Here is a 10,446-nt window from a genome sequence, read left to right as displayed (position 1 = left end):
TCAATACGCTTTCTACATGGAGAAGAAGGTCTTGGACTATCACGACTTTTACAACTATTTTTCCAAATGGAAGGAACATTAGACGGAGAAAAGATGGGTGAACGACGCTAATGAGACTTACATATACCAGTAGTTTTGGTTTTGTTTAAAATTGCATCAATTATGATAGACTTATGATGAGACGACGTTAATGAGATGGGTGAACGACGATGACCATGCTTTTCATATGGAGTACTAATAATCAACTCATAATCTCGAGCTAAAGAGTAAGCGTGATCAAGAGTAGTGACACCTTGAAGGAAAAGCTCACGCCTAAGATCATCTCTCAGACCTTGGCTAAACCTACTCAAAGTCGTGGTTTCATCCTCAATTAAATGACATTTGGATCGAAATTTCTCAAATTGTGCGATATACTCAGTCACTAGTTGATTTCCTTGTTTAAGGGCATTCCATTAAGTAAGAATTTCAAAATTATCTCATTCTCGCTCACGAATCTGACCCTACCCTTGCGATCGTGTCTAAAGCACTTTTGATCATCATGTTGATGATGATAATGTCTATTATGGGACACCTTATATTTATGGACATCAATCGAATGAGGGATTTGTTTAAAATTTTTCAAACTAGCAGATAGGGTCTTATTCTCTTCAAGAGTAGCGATCATTTGGGTTTGAATAGCCGCTATTTGTCGGGTGAGTGAATTGAATTGTGAGGGGTTCATGTTTAAGGTATTGGAGCTAGAAGTGACAAGACGACCAATATGTAACTACATGCACTATAATGACATGTAATAAAGAGATCAATGAACAAACAGTGCAAGCAATGGAAAATAAAAATTTGAGCCCCTTTTTTTTGTTAACTTTAAATTTTGGGATGAAAATCCAAATATAACAAGCTAATACTACTGGTATATGTAAAATAGCAAAGCAAGGGTCAATTATTAGTCAAACCCTAATCACGTAAAATAAGCAAGGTAAAAGTGAGATTTAAAGAGGTTAATGGATCCAATTACGTGAGTTTAGGTAAAAACTAGATCAGTAGTAACACAAAAATTTAATTGATGCAATTTTAAACAAAACCAAATTATAAACCAATAATAAATAAAAACAGGAACTTCCCTTTCGTTCGTCGAAGTAGCCAAGTCAGATCAACCAGACTAAAAGATGCACCTGTAAATAATAGAAAAGACTTCCCCCTTTTTTTCCCCTTTTTTTTTTTTTTGAATTGGACTTTTACATATACAAAACACAGCCTATTAAGCCAGGCCCAAATTATAAACTATGGCAAAGCCCAATTGAGAATAAAATCCAGTCTTACGCCCAAAACTCTTGAGATTTCGTCTGTGGCTTGTCTCTGTGGCAGAAGACGGCGGGTGTGGAAGGGTCTGCAGGGCGGCCCGGGTCTGATTGGTAAGCTGGAAACGAAAACAAAAGAAGAAGAAATCGAGAAGGAAACGCTAAAATGGATTGATGGTTGTCGGCTTAGTTTATGTGGCCTTCGATTTTAATAGTGGGAGCGGAGGGCGTGGATACGTGGGGTGTCGATTTTGTAGAGAAGATGAGACTTAGGTGATTGGGTCGGGTTTGGAGGACGTTGGGTGCCACGAATAGAGGTGGCGATCACGAGGTGGTTCAATTTCTGGGTTACTGTGACTGTTAGTGGTGGTCGCATGGTCAGTTTGGGATATGTGAGCCGTCGATTGTGGGGATTACCGGTGACAGCTGCAGTGGATTTTCGCGATTGTGTCGGTATTATTGTTTTGCAGCAAATGTTGTTGTGTTTTGCAGTAGATGTTTTGAGTTTGAAGAAGGCAGCGGGAGTAATTGTGGATTCGCTTGTGGTCGATATGGATCTGGGTTCTATTTAAGTTTCGGTGGTAATAGTTGATTGTGGCAGTGGAAGTCTGTGCGTCGTTTGGGGTCAGAATTTGTAATTTGGGTGGAGGGTTGTAGCGTTGACAGTTGGTGGTAGTTTCTGGTGATAATTGGTAGTAGTGGTGGCTTAGTAGATCGTGTGTGGGGTGGTTATTGTTTGTAGTAGTTTATATAGGTGTCGTGGTGTAGTTGATAGTCAGTAGTTACGGGCAGGAGGCGATTTTGGATTTTGCAGTAGTCGGTTTGAAGTGTGGAGAATATGATGTGGGGATTTGTTGCAGGTTATAGTTGCTGTGGACGAGTTGGATAAACATACAGAAGTGCCGCCATTTTCATGACAAAAATTCAGGTTTTGGCTCTGATACCAATTTGATGCAAGATGAAAGAAGGGACCAGAAGAAGAATTCCAAGAAGAATAAGAAGAAGGCAGCAAGAAAGGGAGGAGAAGACCGGAGAGAAAGGGGGAAGAACCAAAGAAGAAAACCAGGGGAAGGGAAGGGGAAGCAAGGGAGGAAATGGCCGCAAGCCAAACACAATAACATTTCATTCCATCATCGTCTCCCTGTAATTACAACTGAAAATCATATAAATAGTAGAATAAAACCTAATGTTCATGGGCTTGGACTAGATCCACTAGACAAGTCCAATAAAGTGAAAAAAAAAGACATAATTAAATAACATGAAGTAAAAATAAATAGGCCGAGATGGGCTGAGATGTCTGCATCAACTAGTTGATGATGACGTCTACTTTTTATTTATTTTTAGTTGGACTTTATTTATATTTTAAATTTTATTTATGTAATTGGGCTTGTGTTGGTCCAAGTCCATTCTACTTAGAGTTTTAGTCTTTACTATTTAAACCTAATTGCAATGTAATTTCATTAGTTTTTGATGAATTGAAGAATATTTTGATGGTTTGTTGCCTATGGCTTCTCCTTCCTCTCCCTTTCTTTCTCCGCCATGAATTTCTGCTTCTTCTCCGGTTTCTCCCCCCATTCTCTCCGGTTCTCCCCTCTTTCTTGCTTATTCTTTCTATTTCTTAATTCGTCATGCATCAAATTTGGTATCAGAGCCGAAACTTGGGTAAATTCTCTTTCTTAATCCAAAATTTCTTCCTATTTTCTTCCCAAAATCTGTTGGAACAGCACAAACTAAAAGGATTTTTGGTAAAGGCAGCAATTTTTCTTCTTCAATTTTCAGACTTAGTTGAGAAAAAAAATCGTGTGTACTGTTCATGGGGTACTATTCACATCTGAAAATTCAATTTTAGTATTTTCAGCTTCAAAAAAAAAATTCCAGATTTGCTGCATGTTCAGTTCCCGTGCCGCTGTTCAATATTTGCTACAGATTTACGCCCCTTATAAACCAACAACAATCCAACCCCATCTATCCAAAGTCTTAGCCCACCTTCCCAATTCCTACAAAGTCCAATACCCCACTCGGCCCCTATATTCCAAACCATTGAACTCACAACAAGATCCCTAACTAACCAACCCATAATGAAATTCCCCAACCCATTACCCGAAGCTCTACATAAACAGGCCCAGCTTTGACACAACAAGTCTGGCCCATTCCTAGTACATCAATAGCCCATTATAATCAAATCTAACCCAACCACAACCCCACTAGATCCGGTCCAAATACCATCCTCTTCACTAAAGCCTTAACTCGTAGCCGGCTTTCCCTCCACCTTGATTCAATCCCTCTCGGCATCAATTACCAACAAAGTTAAACAGCCTGCATAACTCCTAAACTGGCACACTGACCCAAATCCGACCCGACTTGTTCGTTCACACCCTAAGTCCAATCAGCTTTTTCTTGCCGCTTTCACTTCCTCCATCTATCCTCCCTCACCGTCTTTTGCAAATCTTCCCCAACCAACGCCGTTACCGACACTTAACTGCCACCACTTTTGCACTATCTTCCAGTCGTCCTCCTCACCAGCAGAGCAGAGCCATAACCCAGCAAACTCGAGCAGTTCCTTTACTTTTTGGGTATAGCAACTACCGTTGCAATTTTCTTAGAAGACGGTAACTTCCATTGCATCATATTGATGATTGGCTTGGCCTTTTTGGGGATTTTGAAAGTGGAAAAGTATTTCGATAGCAATTTGTACCTCAAATCTAGGACTCGACTTTAAAGTGCAACACTAGCCAGCTCGATTTGCATCTTGCGAGGCCCCCTTCTACTTCACTACAACTATTTTCACCGCCATTAGCCTCGTTCTAAATCACTGCAGCCACAATCACCCAGCTCAACTGGAGACTCAATTTCAAAAGGTAGATGTTTACATGAACTTCGAGGAGTCAGAGGCAATTTATTGTGCAATTCAGATCAATCAGAGTACGAGGAGTCATAACCAAACTACAGGGAGTCACTGCTCTTATCTATCTTTAGTTTACAGTACTGCTTCATTTAAAATTGCATCAATTAACTCTCTGTGTTGCTGCTACTTGGATAATTTTAGCTTCAAATCCCCACTTGATCCTGTCATTCCTCGATTGCCCCATGTGCATAGACCTTTTGATTAGTCATTTGTACCCTTGCTTTGTTATTTTACATAGACTAGCAGTATTAGCTTGCCATAATTGAATTTACTTAACCCTGAAAAAAATGCTTAATTTGTTATTTTCATTGCTTGCATTTATTGTTTATTGATCTCATCATTGCACATCATTTAGCTGATATTACATTGCCTGTAGTTGCGAAGTGGTCATCTCGTCGTCTCTATTTCCAATACATTCACCATGGATCCATCCCAATTTGATGCACTCACTTGACAATTAGCGCAACTTGCCACTAGTCTATCGACTGTCCAACTAGATATAACTGCTACTCGTGAGGAGATAAAGACCCTAGCTGCTAAGTTGAGCAATTTTAAGCGAACCCCTCATTTGTCTGACACTAATTCTGAAACATCTCATAATAGACAATATCTTCGCGGACAAAGTGACCAGAAATATTTTCAATATGATCATAAGGAGAGTTCTTTTAGAGACACTAAATTAGACACTCTTACTTTTGATGGTTGCTTATATTTTGAAGTTCTTACTCAATGGAATGCCCTTAAACAAGGGAATCAGTTAATGACTGAGTATATTGCTCAATTTGAGGAGTTTCGAATGAAGCGTCATGTCATTGAGGATGAAGCCTTAACTTTTAATAGGTTTATACAAGGTCTAAGAGATGAACTTAGGCGTGAGCTCTTCTTTCAATGTGTCACTACTCTAGATCACGCTTACTCTTTAGGTCGGGACTACGAGTTACTTATTAGTGCTCCATATGGAAAGCGTAGTCACCGTTCACCCATCTCATCAGCACCATCGCATCATAAGTCTATCATAGAGCCTTCCTCGTCTAATGTCCCTCCCATTTGGGAAAATAAGTGTAATGATCATGATATCCCAAGACCTATGTATCGAAGGCGTAGTAACATTCCCCCTTTCATCTCATCAAAACCACTTTCTCTTGTTAAGTCCTTTCTAGGTCCTCTCCCATCTAATGCTCCTCCTCTGTTGGACAATAAAGGTCAAGATTTTGAAACTTTAATAACTTCTTCTCATTTGCAGTGCTTCAACTATAAGGACTTTGGCCACATCTCTTCTGAATGTTCTAACCGAGCCTTATTCATTGAAGAACAAAAGAATATGAGAGATGACTGATTAGAAAATCAAATCTATGAACCTAAACTTGAAGAATTTAATGACTTGGATGGTAGTGAGGACACCTCCTTAGATAGTATTCGGATTTTTCTATGAGTCTAGGTATTGTACCCCTTGTTCTCGATACCTCTCAGTCAAAAATTGTGTGTCCTACTCTTATCTCACCCAAAGGTATTGATGATTTGTGTAATCATGCTCTTTGCAAGGAAACTCTAGGAAATTGGAATTTGATCCTTCCAGCTGTTCAAATTGCATATAACAATTCTGCAAATCGATCTCTAGGTTTAAATCCATTTGAAGTTGTTCATAGTTATAAGTGTAAGCGGTCGTCAGACTTTATTTCCATGTTCCCGTATACTAGTGTGTCGATGTTAGCTAAAGCATTTGCACGTCACCTTCATGACTTGCATATTGAGATCAATAAACAACTTGACACAAGTAATGCATTATATAAACTTCAAGCTGATTTGCATAACCGACATTTTGAGTTTAATATTGGAAATTATGTTATACTGCAAGCCCGTAGTGCTAGTCCTTATAAAATTTTAAAGCATGTTGGTTCAAATACATATGTCGTCGATCTTTTATCATATTTTAGTTACCACACTATTTTAACTGTTCAGGACTTCATTGCTTACAAAAACTATTTTTACCCCTTTAATGATCATTTTCTACCTCCACAAGGGAATTCCTACACTGAATCTTTTGATATGTCTACTTCAATACCATCTGTCATAGCACACAGAGATAAAATTGATGTTATTTTAGATGAACGTGTTGTATTGACCAATGATGGCAAGATTCAGTACTTTCTTGTTTGTTGGGTAGATCGACGTGCTTCTTATGCTCCTCATTATATACAATCATGTGAAAATCTTGAAGATGAAGTGCATGAGTATCGGTTATTTGGAGTCTAGTATCAGAACTTGGTTAGAAGGAAAGATCGCCCCCTTTGGTCAGATCATATTCTTGGGGAAAAGCGACAGTTTTCAGCACTATCAATCATGAAATTTCGTTACTTGGTTCGTCAGAAAATCGTCCCCCGTGGCTTGACTTGACACATTTGGAGTAGCAAATTGACTGCAGCCTGTACTAGCTATCAACTCGACAGGGTCGAGTTTTTCTCCCACCCCGGGAGAGTTGATGAGGACATCTACTTTTTATTTGTTTTTAGTTGGACTTTATTTATGTTTTAAATTTTATTTATGTAATTGGGCTTGTGTTGGCCAAAGTCTATTCTACTTAGGGTTTTAGTCTTTACTATTTAAACCTAATTGCGATGTAATTTCATTACTTTTTTATGAATTGAAGAATATTTTGGTGGTTTGTTGCCCATGACTTCTCCTTCCTCTCCCTCTCCTTCTCCTCCATGAATTTCTGCTTTTTCTCCGATTTCTCCCCCCATTCTCTCCGGTTCTCTCCTCTTTTTTGCTTCTTCTTTCTATTTTTTAATTCGTCATGCATCACCCTTACTTTGTCATACTGCTTGTTTGTGAATCCAGGAGCCTATGCTGACACAGGCATGGACACAATTTTACAAGGACAGCAGCCGCTCAGGGATTGGAAGTCCCTGAATTCAACAAATAAGGTACATAGATTGCAGTACTTCAGCCCAGGAACCTCAAAGAACCGGTATTTAGGAATTTTTTACAATAAAGCTGACTCCAAATATAATAGGGCAGTTTGGGTAGCTAACCATGACAATCCAATTTTCGACACGTCAGGGAACATTATGATTGATACCCATGGCAACTTGAAGACGACACACAGTAGAGGTAATGTTCCCAGTGTTCTCAATTCAGCCCCGGTAACAGCCAGAAATGCAAGTGCTACCCTTTTAGATAATGACAATTTTGTATTGAGCGGGCTAAATCCAGATGGTTCTGTAAATGAAACATTGTCGCAAAGCTTTGATTATCCTACAGATACACTTCTACCTGGAATGAAACTGGGAATTGATTTTAGGACAGGGCATCGATGGTCGCTCACTTCTTGGATAAGTGACGAGGTACCATCCTCGGGATCATTTATGGTGGAGATCCAAATGGCACAAGCCAATTGGTATTATGGTGCCGAGGAAATGTCTACAGGACTAGTGGACCGTAGACTAATGGACATTTCATTAATTCTGATATTTCTGAATTATCTACAACTGGCTATGTCACCTTTAGCTACATTTCAAATGAGAACGAGAAGCACTTGATTTATTCAGTAAATAAGACTGACAATCGAATAAAATTTAAAGTGGATTTGGATGGCTATGTCTATGGAGGAGGACCACTGGCAAGAATTCTAAATTTTTTCTGTTATAACAATGTTTGTGAGGATAAGAAGACACTTCCTGAATGTAGGAAGGATGATAATTATGACTTTGAGGCAAAACAAGGTTATTTTTCTTATGGTTACAAACCTGATGGATACCACAACATGAGCATCTTCGACTATCAGTACAATTGCGTTCAGAATTGCTCGTGTATTGCTTATGCCTCAATCACCCAAAATGGAACTGGCTGTGAAATTTGGAGTGAAGTAAAGAGTTTCTACGCTTCTTCTTCTGATATAAGCCGGGAAATTTACATTTTAAAAACAGGGAAAGGTTCGGTCTTCTTTTTTTTTCACTCACTCAAGGCTAATATGCAGTACAAATTAAAACGAACTAATCATATATGCTCATGCTTTATGATTTATTTTTCAATTTATTCTCTTCCTTTCTTTTTGAAGGGTAGAGGACAAGGGATGTTTTGGTTTCCAGAAGTAAAATCAATAATACGAGAAAAACATAGTGACTGTAGCAAACTGTTCTTGACTTTGACTTGTTGGTTATATGTCTGAGCATATAAAGACTCTTCTTTCTTTGATAATAATTATAATTTACTTCTTCAAACAAAACATAAAAGCATCATTCAAACACGATAACTGGAAGAGAATGCAATGTCCAAAGGTTTCCAAGGTCCAGGACAAAGAATGGCCCTCGAGTGCAAAGACAAAAAAAGGGAGCTTGACTACAAGAAGCATCCGTCCAGCAACAAAATATTAACCTCTTTCCTTGATGCAGATAAGTGGTGGGTTTGGCTTGTGACTGCTTTGGGTGGGACAATATTATTGGCATTCATCATCTTATGAGACTTATCTTTCCAAATCTTCATTTTCGTGCTTGTAAACAAGGTATGGACACAGCGAGAAAACAAAGGTCACTTCAAGAGCTTGAAGATGCTATTACACTTTCAGAAAAATACCACAAAACCAATGACAAAGTAGACAAGAAGATGAGGCAAGTTCACTTTCTCAGCTTCGAGAGCATTGCCGTGGCCACAAACAATTTCTCCACCGAAAATAAGCTTGGAGAGGGATGATTTACCTTTCTCAATACACTCTTAAGGTATCCTATTTTTAAAAATCAATGATAAGACAAATTTTCAGGGAAAATTACCTGGTGGAAAAGAGATTACCATAAAAAGACTTTCAAGAAATTCAGGGCAAGGCCTGACGGAATTCAAAAATGAGATTCTATTGATAGCCAAAGTCTAACACGCTAATCTTGTTAAGCTTTTAGGATGCTGCATTGAAAGCCAGGAAAAGATTTTAGTATATGAGTACATGCCTAACAAAAGCTTAGATTATTTCATCTTTGGTAAGTTTTTCACTCAGTTTATTTACAGTCATTTTTCAAAAAGATGCATTTATTGACAGCTTCTTCTACATTTTGCCAATAGATCATAGTAGAAGAGAATTACTAAATTGGACCAACCACTGGAGCATTATAAAAGGAGTTGCTCAAGGACTAGTCTACCTCCATGAGTATTCAAGGTTGAAGGTGATTCATCGTGATTTGAAAGCAAGCAACATCTTGCTTGATCAAAATATGAATCCAAAAATATCAAATTTTGGCATGGCTAGAATATTTGTGGCGCAACAATCTGAAGCTAATACAAACGGAACATAGTAAGTATTAATAGTGATCAATAACCTTGCGAATGTTAATAATATGCAAGTGTCTCTAAATAAGATTTGATCATCATTTCAGCGGCTACATGTCTCCTGAATATGTTGGAAGAGGCATTGTTTCATTGAAAATCGATGTATTTAGTTTCGGAGTTCTAGTGCTTGAAATTGTGAGTGGCAAGAAAAATTATAACTCCTATGACTTGGAACACTCTCTCAACCTTATTGGATTTGTGAGTTCTATTATAGATCCTTCCTTCTCTTTTCTTTTCATTAAAGAAAATACGATAAGATTAGTGGAAATACAATTTTTTCACATATAACTTGTCATTCTCAGGCATGGGAGCTTTGGATGGAAGGAAGAGTACTTGAGGTAATGGACTCAACACTTGATATAAGCCATTGGGATCAAATGGTGAGATGCATCAATGTGGGTCTGTTATGCGTTCAAGGTCATGCTATAGACAGGCCCTCCATGACTGATGTGGTTTCTATGCTTACAAATGACTCTGTGCACCTACCAACCAAAACAACCAGCATTTTATATTGAGATCGGTGCACAAAAAATACAGAAAGAAATCTCATTGGAAAAGAATTGTACCAACGGGTTGACAATGTCAGTGATGGAAGCTAGATAATAATAGAAGGTGCAACTCATTTCTATATATGCATGTTATGGGTTCTAGAATATCAACAACAGAACTTAATGGTTGCATTTGATCCCTCTTCAGCGATCCCTCCTATGTTGGTTGATTTTCATACATTAACAGATAGTTCATGTTGGAATTAATAGTTTCTTTCGATAATAATTTTCATATGTGTAAATTGAAAAGGTCTCTAATTAATCCGATGACTAGTCGTGACATTTCAAATGCTAATGGTGCATATCGAAGAGTCTTGATGTTTCGTAATGGGTGTGACTATTCCCAAATTGAATTCTGTCCAGACAATTTTTGTTCATGAAGAAT

The 10,446-nt window shown here is 38.2% G+C and overlaps 1 pseudogene; it reads left to right on the top strand.

Annotated features, from left to right (window-relative positions):
- Positions 1–5,628: 5,628 nt before the first annotated feature.
- LOC111402975 lies at positions 5,629–10,116 on the top strand (annotated as a pseudogene).
- The last annotated feature ends 330 nt before the right edge of the window (positions 10,117–10,446 follow it).

Source organism: Olea europaea, chromosome 1 (genome assembly GCF_002742605.1).
Source record: "Olea europaea var. sylvestris chromosome 1, O_europaea_v1, whole genome shotgun sequence".
NCBI lineage: Eukaryota > Viridiplantae > Streptophyta > Magnoliopsida > Lamiales > Oleaceae > Olea > Olea europaea.
This window is presented reverse-complemented; position numbering and strand designations above follow the sequence as displayed.